The sequence below is a fragment of the Chelon labrosus genome, assembly GCF_963514085.1.
Source record: "Chelon labrosus genome assembly, chromosome: 8".
Taxonomy (NCBI): Eukaryota; Metazoa; Chordata; class Actinopteri; order Mugiliformes; family Mugilidae; genus Chelon; species Chelon labrosus.
In genome coordinates, this window is record NC_140358.1 from 15233497 (window position 1) to 15253213 (window position 19717).

The 19717-nt window shown below is 44.2% G+C and overlaps 1 protein-coding gene across 1 annotated transcript in view; it reads left to right on the plus strand.

Moving 5' to 3' along the window:
• LOC311491886 (uncharacterized protein) overlaps nucleotides 1-19717 on the plus strand; it is a 117506-nt gene that overhangs the window by 14705 nt on the left and 83084 nt on the right. The gene's annotated exons all lie outside the window — the stretch shown is intronic.

Here is a 19717-nt window from a genome sequence, read left to right on the forward strand (position 1 = left end):
TTTTAGAAATAGTCCTGACTCCTGTAAAAACTGTACTGTGAGACCGATCACATTTTATTTCATCGTGCGTCATCATGTGTTTTAGTGAAGATCCATCTAACTTGGAAGTTGGTTAAGTTGCATTCGTGTTCAATAGGAAACTGGATTAAGGTTGCAAGACGCTCTGTCAACAGTAGAGGGTAGAAGCAGAAGAACTGGAGGGGGCTGGGGGAAGTTGTGGTAGGATGTTGAGGTTCCACGGCAGATCTGATCTGTTCGCTTTAGGGGGTCAAAAAAAAAGAAAAAAGGATCAAATGACTTGGCCTTAATGGTGTTGAGGTTGTCCCTCTGTCTGTCAGTCTTTCAGCCGTTGGATTGTTTACAGGTCTGCCAACTGTCAGTCATCGTTCACTTAGCCTCCTGCATGCAAACACACACACACACACACACACACACGTTTGTATGGCTATCTTTGTGAGGACAATCTCTAACTAACCCTAACCCTTGCCCTAATCTTGACCATAACCTAATTGTCTCAAACAGCCTTATAAAGAAATGAGGCCATATCCAAAATGTCCTCACTTTGCACAGATGTCCTCACTCTGATGGTGTAAAACTCGAAGTAGTCCTCAGAAAGATAGCTGTACAAGAACACACACACTGCTCCGGCCTCAGGCACCGATACTGGACTTAACTGTGGTTAATGCTGAAGTTGGAGATGGAGTGGAATTGAGTTAGTCGAACTGTTTTTGGATCCATATAAGTCAAAACTTAAGGACCCCGAGGAGGACATGTAACCTGGTTACTGAGAGCAAACAAATATGTTACAGCACAGGCCGGTATAAACAGGTATATGAATACAGAGGTACGTGCCAACAGTGGTAGATGCACACACACACACACGCATGGACACATAGCCATATGCACATTTTGGATGCAGCCCAACAAACTTATAAGGGGTCTGAAAGCACTCCAGCATGTCCAGTGCACTCTCACAAACAAACACTGAGTCGAGAACATTAACCAACAAGTATAGGAGGAACACAAAGGAGCAGGAAAAGAAGAATGGCATCTTTCCGGATCCCATCTTTCTTCTTCTCCCCTGAGGGACTCAGAATAAGACTATTGTTGTCTGTCCTCTCATACTTCATTCCAGCCGTCACTTATCCTTGTTTCTGTTCACCCTACACAACTCTGTTCTTCACTTTATGTGGATATCCTATATGATTGACATCAATTGAGGGAAAAAAGGCCTGTTTCATGCATTGGAGACCAACATCATGCCCTCCCCCCTCACTTCTGGTTGTGATTGTATGTGTGGTATTGGGCTCTTTAGTCTTGTGTACTGTACTGTCACATTTGTGTTGTGTGGTGTGGTATTGCGGTAACACCGAAGGGACGGAGAGCAGACAGGCTAAACAGGGTTCTGCTTTAAAGTGAATAAAAAAGTCTTCGGTGTGAGTAAACTCCTGTTTTTCATTCACATTTCTTTCTTTTCCCGACTTAAAGAGACATGTGCGCACACTTAAGGTACAATGATGCTCCTGTCTCCAATTAGATGTTTTCTGCAAGTGCAGCCCATGTGTGCACGGTATGACACTACCTTTGCCTATGAAAGCGCACTTGCACACTGCAGACAGCTCCAGGAAAGCATCAGTAACATACGCTTTCAACAAAAGAACCTGCATCTGGCTGTCATAATGGACAACAGTGCCTCCTCCATTGAGTAAGAATGGGAGTCATTTACAGCATCCCTTTGAATGTCTGGAAGAAAAAGAGGTGCTTTCTTAATGTGCATTGATATATGGACAAAGAAGTGTAAAGACATGCAAAGGCCATAAATTGTGTGGATATTGTCATGATGGGACCAGACCGAAATTTTTCAAGAACAGTTGGATGACTTACAGCGAAATTTTGTGCCGACATTCCTCAGCAGATGAATCGTGATGACTTTGAACCCTCAACCTGACAGAAAGAACTGTCGAATGCATTTTCACAGAATTTGGTATGGCTGTTTTATATTTAGAGCAAATTTAAGAATGTTAGCATGTTATTACTCGTGTGATTATGTAAAACATTTTGATAGCTAAACCTCAACGTATTGACATTTCCATTGGGGGCATGTTGGCATCATGGACTCTACATACCATGACACCATCGTTGCGTTTTGTGAGGAGCAGTTTTGAAGATCAGTGTGGTGATTCTGGCGGTCTGCTTTCCAAGTCATAAAGGGGTGGACCTGATATGGGTGCTAGGCAGAACTATGAGGGCACCCATCTGTCACTCCAGCACGCCATTCCCATAATAATTCATAACTTTAAGCGTATCCAAAAAAGGTTCAAAAAAAGGCAACTGGACTTGCAGAGTTTTTTTTGAGAAGATGTTTCACCACTCATCTGAGTAGCTTCTTCAGTTCTAGGGGGCTGGTGGGAGGTTTGAGGTTTAAATAGGAACTCCTCCTGAAACTTTCTTGTTGTGTGAACAACCAGAAACTGGCGCAGCTATGGGAGTTCCTATTTAAACCTCAAACGTCCCACCCGTCCCCTAGAGCTGAAGAAGCTACTCGGATGAGTGGTGAAACGTCTTCTCAAAAAAACTCTGCAAGTCCAGTTGCCTTTTTTCTAACCTTTATTGGATATACCATGACCTGGATGACTGAGAACCTTCACAGACATAACTTTAAGTATTTCTACAACAACTTAAAATAAATGGAATGAGCAAGTTGTACAAAAACTCGCCCATCGTACAGTTATCATGAATCAGGAAATCGGCTACAGAGACCACAACCATTTTTGTACCAGCCCATGAACATTTATTTCTACATTATAAAATAGACGTGCAGGAAGTGCAGTTTTTGGTACTATAGATTACCTTAATTTTTCTGCCCCAGAGTGCCCCAGTGTAGCATCAAAGTACCGATGTGATAGCTGTAGGCATGTAGCCTTGCAAGTTTACTGCAAGCTTTATCCAAAGGGTTAATACCATCCACCCACATTTTTCCTCTTCTCAGCATCTGCTCCAATAAGCATAACTGGACATCATGTCCCTAAACAAATTCGCCATGCTTCACCCATGTTCAATCAGGACCTCAAGCTTTTGACAGATTTTTCTTTCTTTATATTGATGCTTAAATTGATCTCAAACTTAATCCCCTTTTTTAGAGCCAGAGTCGTGCTTCAACGCCAGTTCTCGTTGGTTTCCCAAATCCTTTGTTTGACTGGGTTAGGCAGAGCGGGATTCAGCCAAAACCACTGCCGTCACTTTCAATTCACGGGATCTGAGCTGTCATTTGATTGGCGCTCCGGTCTTTTCGGGCTCTGATTCAGTCAAGATGTTTCCACTGCGGAGGACCATAACAGTATAATGGCGTAATGAGGTTGCCAACACATTACTTGACTCCATACACACCTGCAAACCAGTGTGGGAGGGCTGGGATCCTCGTTAGCTCAATTAGAGCTCTTTTCTCTTCTGTCTGTTCACTGTGCTGTCTCATGCTTTTCAATTCTAATTATCCTTTCTCCTCTCCTCTGTTCTCCTCTCCTCTCCTTACCCTATCACTAAGGAGAAATGCAGATGTTAAGGGCCATTTGTGGCATTGCTTGTGCTGGAGACAGGGGTATAAAAGGGGGACAATAAAAGTCTCGGACCACTGTAGAACATGATCCTTGGTGTGCTGTTAACCATCCGCTGACCTGAGTCGATCTTTCCTTCCACTCCCCCTTCCAGTTTTACTCCCTTGTTTCTCCCCCTTTGACTCCTGTTCTCATTCTCGTCCAACCATCATCACCATTAGTTGAATATTTTCTGCCCATTCTTTATGTGCCCTTCCTGTCAGTACCCCCTGTTAGTGTGTCCACAGATATTTGGAGAAAAAAAAATAATAGTCAACTATACTTTTATAACTATATATTTTCTTTTGTGGCAGTGCAGAATTTAATTATATCGTCCCTTGTGGAAAACCACAACCAGTAAGTAGATGCCCCAAACCAAATACTAAAAGTGATTTGTCATCAGTTTGATCCATATCTGCTATTTAGAGAGCAGGACTTGTTCTTTTCCACTCGCTTACCTTCCGCTGACCCTGGCAGACCTTAACATCTTAGGAAGCATCTCTTTTTCCACTCATTTCCTCCGTGGCTTTCACCCTGGTGCTCCCCAGAGTATTTTGTGTCCACAAATCCGCGGCTCTCTCTCTCTATAGCCCACACGTGTCACCAGAGACACGCGTATTAGCCTATTAGCGCACTAAGTAGCCCCCCTCCAAATTCCACTGACGGTTTTTAATGAAGCCACTTGCTGTAGGGATCAGAGCATCGGTGTTAAATTTAGGCTTTCAGTGTGTCCCAGCATCGCCAGAAAGCAGGCGCAACTGTGGTGTACAGCTGGTTTAAAGTTAGAGGCCCGATGATCAAGTCCAGAGACCAGAGATGAGTAGAGGGATCATCACCTCGACTGACAGACAGATAGCTGGTAATAGATGTGGTGAATAGGGCATTAGGATGTATAGATAGATGGAGCGACAGACTGTTGGAGGTGTGAAATGAAAGCACCTGGTCCGGAGTGTGAAGAGGCCAATCCAGAGAGGGATTGGGGGTCGTGACCCCTGACAGGTGTGGAGGATGGATGGCATCGTCGCAGCGTTCATAAGGGGCAGATAGACTCTGCGGAGAGAGGCAGGAACTGCCCACACTGAAGGGGAAGAAGTTGCAAGGGCAGATTACACATCAACACTCCTTCCCGCTGTGTGTGCGTGAAAGAGAATGAGCACGTGTGCTTACACTTTAAGGATCTTATGTCAGAGCCCATTTGTAGGCCAAGTGCCTTCCAAAGATCTCTTTCACATTCAGCTTTGAGCTCATTCCTCCTATGTCTCGTAGAGAAATACTTCCCTCAGCAAGCCAACACATCACTCAGCAGATCTCATTTCTCCAGTGTTTTCTCAGGTCCATATACGGTATATTTAACTTATGTAAATGAGAACTTCACCTGGCAAACCAGAAGAAGATAAATATACTTCAGATTTGATCACGAGGGAATCGCTTTCCCATCAGTCTGAGACTCCTGCTGCTTGTCTGGTCACAACACAGTAGTCAGATTTTTGTTATGTGATGCTTGTTGGAGAGCTGTTTGTCCCAGGAAATAATTTATCAAGTAGAAAATCTGGCTAGTCCGACCAAACATCACTTGTTGTGTTTTTAATATTTTCTAGACCCCACGATTAATCAGTTAATCAAGAAAATAATAAACTGCTGAAGCAGTGAACAGCTATTCAGTTAGTTTTGGAAATACTAGAATTTCAAGAAGCATGTGAGCACAACGGAAATCAAACAACAATCCTTTCAATGTTTTGCACATTTTAATATTACCACATGACAATCTCCCTATAGGTTTCAGATCATCTGAATTAAGAGGGTAGTGAAGAAGGGAAAACTAAGTGAATCTTAGTGAATGACATCCACCAGGTGTGACCGAGGCCTTAAGTAAAACATCAGATGGTGGTTGCAGTTTAGTTTGCGATTGTTCCTGTGTGTGTGTGTGTGTGTGTCCTGCAGAAGATCTGGCAAATCTTCACTGATGGAGGCCAGGATGCCAGGCACCACTGGGAATGCTGGGAATGCTGGATGCCCTTTCACAATGACCTGTGTTTGTTGTGTGTGTGTGTGCGTGCATGAAAGAGATAAGTGAGAAAACTAAGGGAGTACGCGAGTGTCCTTGAAGAGTGTATAAGAACTCCTGCATAAACACTTAAGCGACGCTCCGTACCTACTAACAGCCGAGCTAAAAGGACTAATAAATTTTCCATGCCTGCTGTTGCAAATAGACTCTCATCCTACAGAGCTTGTTTCATTTAGAAGGCATGTAGCCTTTTATACTTGGGGTTTAAGCGGGAACTATTTCTAGTTTTCATTAAAATTCTCACTCCATGTTTGGCTGTTTACTCTGAGAGCTGTCTAATTAAAAAATATCTCAGGAAATCAAGCTCAGCCTCGGATTCTGTATTTATGAAGTGAAATGGAGAGCAGATGTTTATTGTCTAATTCGAGTATTTATTCTTTGACATTTCTTCCGTTGTGTTGAGCTCACTTTTATGGTTAATAAACCAAAGTTCAAAGCAGCCAAGGAGAGGAAGTGGACAGGGAGCTGTGTTGCGGTAATTTGTCTCCATGATAAGTCTATCTGTTATTCATGCCCCCTCGCACGGTGAACACAGGCCTTGTGTTTAGCATCCGTCATGCTCTTATCAAACTTGATGGGGGCGTGGCTTCCTGATCGATGGCTTGCCCCTGCTAAGTGGATGCCCCCAATTTGTTAAACAGACAACCCAGAAAAAGACAATTTTCCTCTCAGAACAAAAAAGAAGACCACAGAGGAGAAGATGCCTACCGTGGCGCATGGATCACTTTTGGGAAGCTCTGGAGAGTCTGGCACCGGACCAGCGAAGGCCATGTTTGGAGCCGCGTGGAATGCTTTGGCCCGTTGTTGTCCCGCTGGTCCGGCGATGGTGGTGTCAGGTTGACTGTGATCCCGAGTTACTCGCATTCCCATGGTCCCCTCCCTAAAAACATAACACCGACCAGCTCAGGATCTGGAACTGAAGCACCAACTCACCGGCCATTATTATCTCGCAAACGTCTTGTCCATCATATAGAGACAGGTATGCTAATCCTTCTGTCCACACAAACACTCATCGGGTGTCAGAGGGTATAAGATGGGAAGGACGCGGTCACCTTGCGCGTGTGGACCTCGTTTTTTTATTTTTATTTTTCCAGACAAATGGAACAACAACTCGACACTCCAAACCAAATGGAGGGTTTAGCCAGGACCCTTAAAACAATGCCATTGGAAGGAGCTCATCATATTTCAGGCTTACAGTATTATTCTTGTACTCTTTATACAAAAGCGTATTTTAATGTGACCATAGCCTTGATGCATATGCATGTGAGCGCGCACACACACACATACACACAAGCTATTCTTGTCTGAACCACTCAGCTGAAAAAGTGCAGAGCTGGTTATGTTACACTGGGAAGGGCCCGAGGAGGATTTGCAGGGCAGATTTCGAAGCTGGATAACCTCTCAGGCAGTTAAATGTCACTGTCATTGTTTCTTCTGCGTGCTGTGTTGCTGACTGCACAACTCCTAATAAACTTAAACTTCCCCATTATGGGAATAATTGTTCTGGTTAGGAGGAATGTGGGCTCAGTCTGTGTGTGGCCAGACATTGCCTGCATGTAATGTGGCTCCGAATGCTTAGCTTCCCTCGGGGAGGTTTGCGTTGCCTTGCTCAACTTTGCCTCCGCACACACACAGTGGCCCTCGAGGCTGCTTGCACTGGACAATCCAGAACCTTTGCTTTGTCAAAAAGAATGAGAGCGTTATTACAAAACAGCCACATATGATTAAATTGTGCCATTTAAATCGATAGTTACAGCCCAGCGCCAACGCTGACAGGAATATGTCTTTGCGATCATTGTTCAGACGCACGGCCAACAGAAAAAAAACACTGAATTACCGGTCAGTGTGGTTTGTACTCCCAAACTTTATAAAGTCCTGTGTCAACACTTCCTCCTTTTCCAAATTCCACTCAAAAGCCTCAGGAATCCTCCCCACTGTGTTGCCCATTGCCTCTGAGAGAATTTTTCTCAATGTGAAAATCAGGCTTGTAAAGGCAGTTTGGAAAAGAGACTGCTTTAAAATGTTTCTTTTTCTATTTGTGCAACAGGGAAACGTCTGTGGAAATCATCTATAAGAATGAATCTGATGAAAATATTTACTTGTCTTGCACAAAACAACGACCGATCTGCCAAACAAGAGCCGTCTGAGAAAAGCCATACCCTGAATCCTGTGTCTGATATTGTTCAAAAACAGCTAAAAGCACGTCACACTGTTGTAAAATCACCATCATGACTCTTAAATACAATCAACACTGTATGTTTTTAAGACAAATGCCATAAACGGTTAAATACTAACACAGTAAATGCACATACAGTACAGTTTACTGTAATGCCCAAGAAATTGTCCTTCTTGTCAAGGAATAAATAAAGTCTTAGTAAGTGTTTTTGCATCGCTTGACTGACACTGATTCATAGATTGCAGTGCAGAAGTTGTGTTTCTGAGGAAATCCCAAATCATTAACTCCGTGTGGCCGGGCATGTTGCAGCAAAATGTGCGGAGTGTGTTCGGCACGCAGTCGCTCTCTGATGCCTATCACTGTGATTAGAAGTGTCATTAGTTCAGGCTCTGCCAGCTCAAGCAGACCCTGAAAAAAAACACGCTTATCTATTTACAAGTATAAGAATGTATTCAGACACTCGCGGTCCTGTTTACATCACTTCAGAGGAAACTCGGGTTGAGTCAGATCTTCCTATAAATGTAACAAGTTGCATTTCGGGTGTTTTTTTTTGTTTTGTTTTGTTTTGTTTTGTTTTTTTGTTTTTTTTGGTCTGTGAAAGTCAAATCACCACAACTTGACTGTGTAAACAGTTTCATTCCACCCACATCATAAGAGCACACACACACCCCACACACAAACACTATAAAAATATCTGTGCCCCACGCAAACAGACTGGAAATCCAGTCTTCCCTCTCACTCTCACTCTCACTCTCTGTATTTGTTGTTTTGTCTGTGTTTGTGTGCGTTTGTGTGTGTCCCTGTGCGTGTGTGTGCGTTACATGTAGCTTTCGCCTGGATGTGCGTGTTAGCTTTTACCATGTGTTTATAATTTCTGAGGCACTAAAGAGGCGTTTATAAGCGATTGATTGAAACACTCAACTCTGTCTGCTTTGCTCTCTGTACACTTCACTGTACGTTCTGATGTATCAGGGTGTAAGTGCTGCGTAGCGGCTGGCGTAGCGGCTGGCGTGCCAGCAAGGTTTGGAGCTGTGTACTTTTTTCTGGATAAGCAGATGTTTGTCTATAAACACTCCTCCTGCCACAGATGGGACTTCAAATGGGTCTCTCAGTGGCCGAAAAGGAAAACGTGTCCCTGAGTGCTTTTAATAGATGATTTATGGAGACAGACTGTGTGTGACATCTCATTTGGCTCCGAGGATCTTCCCACGCTTCGGCCTGGACTGTTGAATTAGTGTGTCTTGTGTTAAGTATTAAAAGGATTATTATTTAAGCTTGTCCATTCAATACAATAATATCCTGCTTATTTTTCTCCTTCATACAAGGCTCTTATTTTTTTCGTGTTTGCTGGAACTTCCTTGTACTCGGTTTGTAATGTCTCTGTACGGACTGGAATGCGTTTGAAGAATCGGTAGGAGGACGCTGCCCTCTGCTCTTACGTCTCCCTCACGTCGTCTGAAGTGTGCCACCCCTCCACCTTTTTTTTATTTACCCCACCGCACCAGACCGCCCCTCGTGCCCTCTGCTCCCTGGACGTCTGCGTCCCCTAAACCCTTACCCCTGCTCTTACGCCCACGGTGCCTCCCTTTGCCCTCATCCCCAGCCTCCTACCCTCTCACGTTGACCCTTCCCCATCTTCCACCCTCTGTCCTCCGTCTTCATCTGGCGTCCACGCCACCCTCTGTCCGTCTCCATCTGCGTAAGTGCTGTTGACGTCCCATTATCGCCAGGTCCTTCTGGGGGCTTTAACCCCTTCTGTCCCTTATGCTTTGGCGATCTGGAACTTGATGCTCGGGGTGAGGAATGCGCCCATGGCTGGAGGTCCACTCCTTGATCAACAGTCAAACAAAAATACGCTGCTTGTGTTTCTTGAGGGAAGGAAACAACCATATTGTGGTGTGAAGACAGATGGCTGCCACTTCTCATCATCTTCTCTGTAACTTTGACCTCACATCTGGCTTTAGGGAACAGGCAAGGTATATGTATGTGCATGATTGTGTGTAAGAGGTATATGTGCGTGAGTGTGCAGAGAGGGTGGTGTGCTGTTAATAGGACCTCTCTTATTGCGTCAGTAATGAAGGGCTGTCATTGAAAAAAAAAAAAAATCTTAAAGGCAAAGAGTTCATTTTATGCCTTTAAGTGACTGACTTCTATCTTCATGGACACGTTTTGCGTAGTAACTGGTTTGTGATGTTGAGGTGGTAGAACTCAGATGACATTTGAGCCTGCTCCCTGAGAGACTACAATACCAGGAATGGAAACATCAGTCTTCTGCTGGGCCACACAAACAGAGCCAGCCAGCGGCGCAGCTTGAAACAGCACAACGCTGTGGTTTGAACGATTCGATTGAGAAATTGAAGCGGCGGAGGCTTGCAACACAGCCCTTTTTTGAGGGTAATCTACAGATATCCCTCAGCCTTGTTTGACAGAATGAGACGTTCCACCTCACTGGGCCAGATGTCCCTCTTGTGAGAAACCCTTTAATGGAGCGTGAGAGTAGCGATGGGCAACACCCAAGTTGGGCTGCTCTGTCAGAGTGAAATGTAGATGCTTTGAGTCTCTTATATAAGCACATTAAGGGGAGGCTCATGTGTGTGTGCAGTTTACAGCAGAGGTGCAGCTCTGCTCCGGCTGCTGCCAGTTGGAGGCGGAAGGCGTTCTGGTTGTTTAATAAACCAATGTATGGCTGATGCATCAAGCTCCAGAAACCTCTGCTTTTACTACAATGTGGCATGTTATTTGTTACTAATAAAAGGGGCAAAGGTTTACTCTTATTCTTTGTATTCCTCTGAAGATATTCAACCCCCACACTTTGCCCATGCCACTGGCAGACAGCTAGACGATATCTTCCTCTTCTCTTCCTACCCTTCAGTCCATCGTCATCTTCCCCAGAGAGGAGCGTAAGCGTACCGGGCCAAGCTGCTCTGTGTCAGACAAGCCGGGCTTCCTGGTGGGTGATAAGTGACGGAGCACGGCCCGAGTGGTCAGGGTCCGCGGGGAACAACCCCAGAAAGGTTCTCAGGAGTCAGAGGGCATGTCAGAGGTCATGTGTGAGGAAGATGAAGAGAGACTGGGTCGAGCTCCTCGAGGTACCACAACACAGATGGCGACGGGGGGTAATAAGAGCGGGAGCGGGTATCGCAGCGCAGGCCAAAGCATGGGAACTGCTTCTGCTATGTGGTAAAAGATATTCTCCAAGTGTGTGTGTTGTGTGTGTGTGTGTATAAGTGACACATCTTAAATTAGCCCTCCCACACTAATGAAGCACATCAAGCACACCACTCAAAACATAATAATCAAAGGGAGAAAGACATCTGACCAGGTCAATTAAGAGGTTTGTTTTCTGAATGCCTGTTAGAAGCAGCTGACATGCTGCCCATTTATCTTTCATGGGGCTCGAGGCAGAAAATCCACATTACATTAGAAGAGGGTGCACATATTCGAGCAAAGCTGTTTATTTACCATGAAATTCAAACTGCAAGGTTAGCTCGTATTATAATTTGTGTCATATACGAACTTTGTGGGTAGCAGGGGTGACTAATTAGGTGTGTTACTAAGTGTGTGTGTGAAAGCGAGAGGGAGAAAGGAGTAAATAAGCCTGAGATGAGAGAAGAGTGTGTGCAGATGTGCATGCGTGTTTGTGCTCATGACTGATTGTGCAGGGCTTTTAGCATGTGCATGTATTTGCAGAGGATCAGAGGACTGGCCCTCAGCTGCGGGATGACCCCTAGCCAAGGTCCCTCAAAGCCTACGGGGGCGAACCGCTGCAGTGGGTGCCTGCTGTCTCAGTGGGTGCCTCTTGTAACAGCTCTGTTAGCCTACCACAACTCTTGTTTGCCGGAGTAATGGGATTTTTAAGGGTATTATAAAAGTGTTATTTTCAAGGAGATACAATCTGAGTTGAGTTAAACTCAGGAAGCAGCACAAAACAAGGGAACGTAAATGCTTTCACAGTCTGTTAGTCACATCATCGAACTCACGTGTGTGTGTGTGTGTGTGTGTGTGTGTGTGTGTGTGTGTGTGTGTGTGTGTGTGTGTGTGTGTGTGTGTGTGTGTGTGTGTGTGTGTGTGTGTGTGTGTGTGTGTGTGTGTGTGTGTGTCCGTCGTTCTTCTTTCACAGCAATGTTGGGCTAATTACCTCCTGTCCTGCCTGGCTCCTCTGCGTAATAAAAATCAAATCTCTCTGCAGACGAGCATTTCCTGTTTGGCAGGAAATTGACTTCGGTGATAAGGACTATTTGCATAAAGATGGCAGAAGACAGAGCATGTAATTATTTGCAGGGAGAAAGGGAGTCAGGTCAGTGCTTCCACTCGAGGGTAAGGTCCTTGTCCCGATAGTGGTTAGGTTATCTTTATGCCATTCCTTTGATTCAGTTCGCGTATTTGATGTTCTCTTCATCACAGATGTCGGCCTAAGGACAGTTCCCATGCACTTGCCGTGTAGTTCATTATGCGGTCCAAATGTGCTGATTTATTGAGATGTTATCAAGCGTCTAACCAGTTTTGAAGAAGTACACAAGCGGAGAGTTTGCCACTAACAGCAGATCGCATGTGGGACAGTGTTTTTTGTGTTAGAGACTTTAGACATTTTGCGAAATGCAGTTGTTCATTTTCTTAGTCAGATGAGAAGGCCGTATATTACATATTTTCCATCCAATATGGAGCTACTCCCTGGAAGGTTGGGAACAGGGTGAAGTTATTAACATGGCTCCATCTAAAGTTAGATCTGAACCAACTAATTAACATGTTATATTTTATTTGGTAGTTGTTTTATGAGAGTCATGGACTTGACATTTGAAGGTTTTAAATGGATAAAACATGTTTATTAATGAGTTTTACATACAGTATGATAATATGGAGCTGACCTTGGACTGAAGCAGCTGTTTTCCTTCAATTTTCCTTCAGCTGAAACCAGTCATTTTGAGAAACATTTGCAAACCATTTTGATTTAGTTACCTTGTAAATAGTCTTGCGACCTTGACGAGCTGTTATCACCTTCCTTTTGAAGCGTTCCTGCACACCAGCCCGTACCCCTCGGTTAGCCCGCCACCATCGACCGCAGCGCCACTCAAGCCACCAGCCAGCCATCCGTGAATTAGCGCGGGGCTCACCTTCCAAAGACTGGCCGACTTTCAAAAACGGACTTTGCTTGCATATGATAATGCGGAGCTGCGGTTATTGTGTCAGATGAGACGTGTTTGGGGGTCTGCGGAGATGTCTGCGCGCGATAGGGTCTGGTAGGAACACGCTGCTTTCTGTTTCAGAGTCCGGCCGCCTGTGCTGGTCTGTTTTCTGGGTCTCAGGTAATGAGCCGAGGGGGTGGATGGGGCTCATGTGTGTCACTTCAAACCTTTTTCATGCGGTTATTGGAACCTCATGTCTCGGTTACATTCTAAACATTCCTTCTTTCAAAGTTTTATATTTTATCTCCATCAGCAAAATTCCACATGCCAAGAGCTCCCAGTGTATATCAATTTTTTTCTCCTTCCTAATGCAGTTCAATACGTCTACGGGAAGTTTAAAGGAGAGTGCTGCCCTGTCATCCAGTGGCACTGCAGAAGTGGAAACACATTGAGCATTAGCTCAGAGCTTGGGTCGGAGATTGACTCTGGCTTTCCTCAGCATGCCTGAACGTGTTGAGAGAACGTCATCTGAAACTTGTATGAGGAACTTATGGTTTTTATACACAGTTTAGGGGTGTGCTGGTTTGTGTAATTTGTGATTCATTACTGAATGCGGTCTAAAAATGGCGGAAGGTCTTGTTCGGCAACATCAGATCAGTTTGTAGATACTGTCTACACTTTTGAATTGAAACTTAAACAACAGCTGTCCAGAAAACGGATCTGTCAAATAAAGTCGTCATAACTTTACATTTTTTATTAATTTACACCTAACAGAACATTGTGCAGTTTAATTGGAGTATATCATATATCTTAATTTATGATTAAGTCGATGCAGTAGTTAATTTGTAAGGCATTAAATGTGTCTTGGTGCTGTATAAAAGAGAGATGCATCAAATATTCTTGACCAGTGAATGTGTGGTTTTGGTTTGGTGTATTTCACTAAATGACATCGTACTCCAACTGAGGTCTGGTACAAAGGCTCCTTGAGTTTGGGTATTATTTACACCTTAGCTCAGCGTCTTCTTAAATCCAGTGGATCCATGTTATCAACACTTCTCCCTTGAAGATCTCTTATCTATTGGATGCCAGTCAGGCTCCAGACACCCCGTGGTTGTTTGTGCTCGGGATGCTGGTCAAAGGTGAGGGACCGCTGTGGCAGTTTTATCACTGGGTTACCGCAGAGAGCACCCAGTAGCATCCCATTGATCATCCCAAAGCCTTAAACTTGCCATTTCCCCCACAGAGACACCATTTCCCAGCCAAACAAAAAAAAAGAAAAAGAAAAATGGATCAAACACTCCAGAGGAGACCTGATTGGCTTAGAGAGACTTCTGGCAATACTTAAACTTCCTCTGTGGTCTTCCCAAGCTTATGCTGTTGTTGTGGGAATGATGCTGGGACTGGAATGATGGCTTTTAAATTGTGTACAGATCCTGTTCATCCTAATTTAAACACAGGGGATATTATAAATGTTTGTGTCTGCTCTGTTTTTAGTGGCAGATTTACATTATACAGCCTTCTCTGACACACACTTTTGATTTCCTACGAGCACTATGGCTCACACATATATACAAACACTCCATGAGTCAGACGCTATTTCTGTCTTTGCATAGGTTACCTGTCAGAGTTTATGGAAATGGGAGGTGCAGGTGAAGATAAGAAAGAGAGTTCCCCATTTATGTGGGTTGATCTGCTTAACAGTTTAGGTGTAGACCATTAAGTACAAATGCTCACATTTTTAAAGAATATTATATATTTTAGAAATGATTCCCCTCCTCTGAGACATATGTTTTATATCAGTTTAATATTTATAGCAGATATTAAACATTGTCATTAATCCATTGCAATGTTCACTCTTTATTTCCTTGGTAATATTATTTGTTATCTTGTCGTCATGCTCCCGCAAAGAAAACCTTTTAAAAAATGATTCATCTGTCCTTCAGAAACTTAGCTGAGTTAGCTGCTTTGAACGATTGCCAGACGCTGGATACTATATATGTGATTTGATGGTCTAATACATGCAAAGCACATAAAACATTCTGCCCCAGTACATTGACTCGTTCTATTCACTGCTGGGTGGTTTTTCCAGAGCAGCTGGGAGTCTCCTACTCCAGGCCATTAACGTGGTAGCTTTTGATTTAGGGAAGAATGCTTCTCATTCACTATCCCGTTTCATGTCTTTATTTCCCATGCAGCTGACCTTTAGGCGATCACCATCATCAGTAATTATGGGCTAATCAATCGTATTTATTGCCCACTATGGAAGAAAAAGGACTACAAATTAAACCTTCCTTTCTGCGTCGATATGGATCCTCACAGTCGGGTCGTAGCGCCGGTGAAAGCGTCTCCCCACAGCCAGTTCCATAAAGATGTCAACCAGCGAACAGCGCCCAGTTCTTGTACAAGAAAACCATCCCTGTGGTCTGTTTCTTCAAACTAACAGAAGTACGGTTATGTCCTGTGAACGTATAAGGGGTTAGCTTTCGATCTGTGTATAGCTGTCTGGGTGTTCAGGTTACATGAGACGAGATGAGATAAAGTTAGTGGCTAATGTAATGTCATGCTACTTAAAAAGCCAAGTGGAGGCAAAGTCCACTTCTTTATGACATAAGAATCCACTAAAGTGAGGGTGAAGAAGCTTTTTTTTCTCTACACATCCATTGCAGATCTTCCCGTAGGGTTACTTTAGTAACATCTCATCTAAAAAAAAGCAAGCTATTGCATTAAAAAAAAAAAGCAGAGACTGACCTTTTATTCACGTCATTTACATTTGGGGACGTTCCTGCTTTGCATTTCTTTTTATTTGGCTTTGCTTTTGCATTTTATCTCAGAGAAATTACCCATTTATCTGCTTCCATTTCTAACCCTACTTTACTTTTTGGTTTTCCTAAATGTCGTCTTCATCTGTCCTCTCACTTGGTGTCGCATTTCTCTTCTTCTCGCGTCACCTGCCCTTAACTTTTAATATAAAAGTTCCTCCCTGTTGGGAGCTAATTTGTGAAATTTACAGAACTCATGGGCCGCGGCCAGTGCTTCGCTGTAAAAGTGTGAGCAAATATATCCTGAAATCAGATCTGCCTCTCTATAGGATAATGTCGTGCAGTCTGTGAGCACACGGCTGCGAAACCGTTTGAGCAGATCCATGGATCTGATGTCACCGTCCTGCACGGCACATGCAAAAGTTTGTTTGCTGGCGTAGCAGATGAGGTTCATTTGGGATGTCTGTTAATAAAACTATAGCACCAGCTCCCGCTGTGAACCCCAGCAACAGTCTGGGATCAGCTCCAAATATTCCATTGTTTTCTTTCTCTTTCGCTTCTTTGACTCACTCATTTAGTTCAGTGTGTTTGCACGAGCGTAGCTCAGCGCATGCCAGTATGATTACTTGCACAACATACTGTCAGCGTGAATCTTACTTGTGAGACTTAATGTCTGAGTCACAAGCTGAAATGGGATGTAAATTTATGAATACTTTGTGCTGAATAGTTGGCAGTGTGCTCAGAGGAGAGACTTTGTGTTTTAGTTGGAGCGTCACGCTGACCCTCGTTCCGCTCCCACAGTCTCATCCCTCACCATGACTTTCACCCTTCCACATGTGACCCACAGTTTGTTGATCGCTGTTATCAATGATGGCTTAAGATAATACTTATGAATGGGGAGGACGCTGGACATTTGGAGTCTGAGCATTTCTTCTCAGAGGTCCAGTTCTTACCCTTTTAAGCAGTTCCTTTGCAAACACTGTGTCTCTTGAAGGACTTCAAAATAGTTTCTTTGGACTCTAGAGTTGGCTGCCTGCATCCAAATCTCAGTGTAAAGGCTTTTCAGGTCTGTGGAGGTTATTACCGCAGTGCCTTATGCTGATAACTTTATTACAGAACGACAAAGCAGGGTGAGCCTGAGGTTCTGACCAGCGTTTGAAGGCACTCGGGGGGTTAAGCTATACTTTCAAGGTGCATCCACATGTTGGAAATCCAGGGTCTTATGGTCTTCCTGCCTCCTGCCGTTATAGTCCTGTCCAGCTGATTGGACATCATCTGTCCTGCAGACGCACACAATGTTGGCTCACGCTGTCGTGCTGAATGGATATCAATCTGGGCTTATTTTTTATCTGGATGCTCATTTCCTGCCTCTCACACCTCACTGCCCTGCCCTTAAACACACACTCACACAAACACATTCACAGCAAGTCCGGCCGGTGAAGGGAAAGGGGAGGGAAGGAGATTAAGGAGCAAGTCGTAGAAGTTAAAGGTTACCCTGTGATTGTGGATCACTATGCTGTGTATGTGTGCTTAAAGGTGGACAAAGCGGGGCTTGTGTGCGCGGCCGTGCAGCTGCGCGGGCCGCAGCGTGTTGATGAGGTCCTAATCAGAGCGCTTACAGCTGGGGTTAGAAGGTCGCTGGGTGACTCTAGGTTTTGATTGGGCCCCTGGGAACTTGAGCGAGCCCGAGGGCATGAAGGCAGGGTGGCAGCGAAGGGCCACAGAACTATGACATGGCTGATTTCTCTCGGTCAGTGCACCCAGCTTGCTATTCTACACACACACACACACACACGCATTTGATTGTCCACCACACACAGACAATAGCCAGAGGTGTGTTTTTATAAGACAGGAAGAGCCTACTGTGCAGCTAAACCAGCTCCATCTTTAAACCAAATCAATCATCTATCAGCCGAATGTGTCAATATGAAGGAAGGAAGGAAGGCAGGGTATGGTTTATTGGGCTTTTACAGGGAGTTCCTCTTCTTTCTGCTTGATCTAAATCCAAGCGTCTGGAGGCGAGGATGACTCACATGGCTCTGTAGAGCTTAGATGAGTTTTTTTTTTGCAGGGGTTGTAGACCTGTGAGCATATTTGGAGTGTTTGTCATTGACAAAATGTTTTATAAATGCCCCTGAAATCTCAGTAAAGGTCCCAACTTAAAATCAATCAAAAACTGCTACTGGAAGTTTAGAGCCCAGCTTCCCGACCCGCATTTATTCACTTGAGTGTTTAAAGGAGCAATATGGTTCCCTTGGTGATTTGTGACTGTGGCCTTTTTTTGTAGTGTGTTCTGGAAAAGAGAAATGAGTCTTTTTCACGGGGCCTGAAGCAGTATAGGAAATGTTTGGCGGCGTGCCACCGACAGCAGGAGAAAATACTGACCACACACAAACCAAACTCGCTGACGGAATATAAAACAACCAGTGTCAAAGGACAAGAAGTTGAAGTTGTTGTTTTGGTGTCGGAGAAAGAAGAGCCATGGCAAATAAACATTTTCCGAGTTAATAGGTTGCGTCTGATAAGAACCCTTTTGCAACAGATGGTAAACGTAGCACCAGCAGTTCAGCCATGGTCACATCCAGACTTTCCAGGGAACATCCTGCCGTTCCTCCACAAAATACCTCTGCGATGGCTTAATGCTCTCGTCTGGCTTCAAAGCAGATATCCCCTTCTTTCGTCTAAGCTCCTAAAAGTTAAAGAAGATAACTATAAAGTGAAATATGAAAGACGTAAAGGTGAAGCTGAGGTCACAGCGGAGCAGTTGCTCAACCGCGACTGGTTTTCTTCCATCCGGCTGACATTCACGGGGGGGACAGCACCAGTCAGAGCCAATCAGCTTCTTTAAAATCCACCGAGTGTAGCATGCACTTTTGTTCTGAGTGAGTATATACCCATATAGCTTTCATTTAGTGACGTGCCCAAATCCCGTCATATGCATCACATGTATCCTTTAATATGCAGTTTTTGAGCCATATCACGTTTCTCAGTGATGCTGAACATCTGTCTTGTCTCAGGAGCCAGACACTTTGAAGCGAGCTGACCTTTTCTCGTGATAACTTAGCATTTTTTTTCTGCATGTTTGTTTATTTTCTACCCAGTGTTTGTATACTCTTGTTTACTCAAACTTGGACCAAAGTGTTCCTCGAATGCTCACTGAGGATAAATAGGTGGGCAGTGTGGCAATAGCTCTGCAAGTGAGGATGAGTGGATGACGACAAGATGTGTTCCGCGGTTAAGTGGTGAACTGAAGATGCAATCGTCTTCTTTGGGTTTAATGGACTCATGCTGCTGGAACATTGAACATGCACATATACTCCTTCTTTGCTTTCCCGCAGTTCAGCTGTTAAAATTCCTTCTCCCTCTCGCATCTTTGCTTAATCTTTGCAAGTTGTCTCGCTCTTGAACACCACTTGTGCTGCCTCTTCGGGTGATGAATGCCCACAAGGAGGTCCTCATTCAACAGTGAGCTGTCCACAAGAAGAAAAGCAGCAGCTCAGATTCTTTATTTTGTTTTTTTGCCTTAGGGAGTTTTTGTACATTTTATTTAAGGTCATCAGCTGCCATAGTTTGATTCTCCCTTGTGTCTCCAAAACTGTTCTGACTCATCAGAGAATGGACATGGGTCTTCTGAAGGTGTCCTGTTGTGTCTGCATCCTGCTGTGGATGGCTGCTGCCATCAAGGAGTGTCATTGCTATGAGGTGGGGGTACCTGGTCAGGTCTAGGTGGGTGGTACATGTCTAAGTAACATCGGCATGAATGCCAGCTCTAAAGGTTTCCCAGCAGAACACTGAATTGTCACAAGATGTTCAACGTTATTTACTTCACCTATCATAATTTTATGCCTGATCGGTGTACATTCATTTGAGAAAATATAACCTGTGCAATGACACAGAAAACGTGACAAGTTTCAGTCAAAACCAGACTCTGCTTGGATCAGAGTCTATCAGCTTGTCACATCTTGACTTGGGAGTATTTTCCTCCCCTTCTTTGCAAAAACATA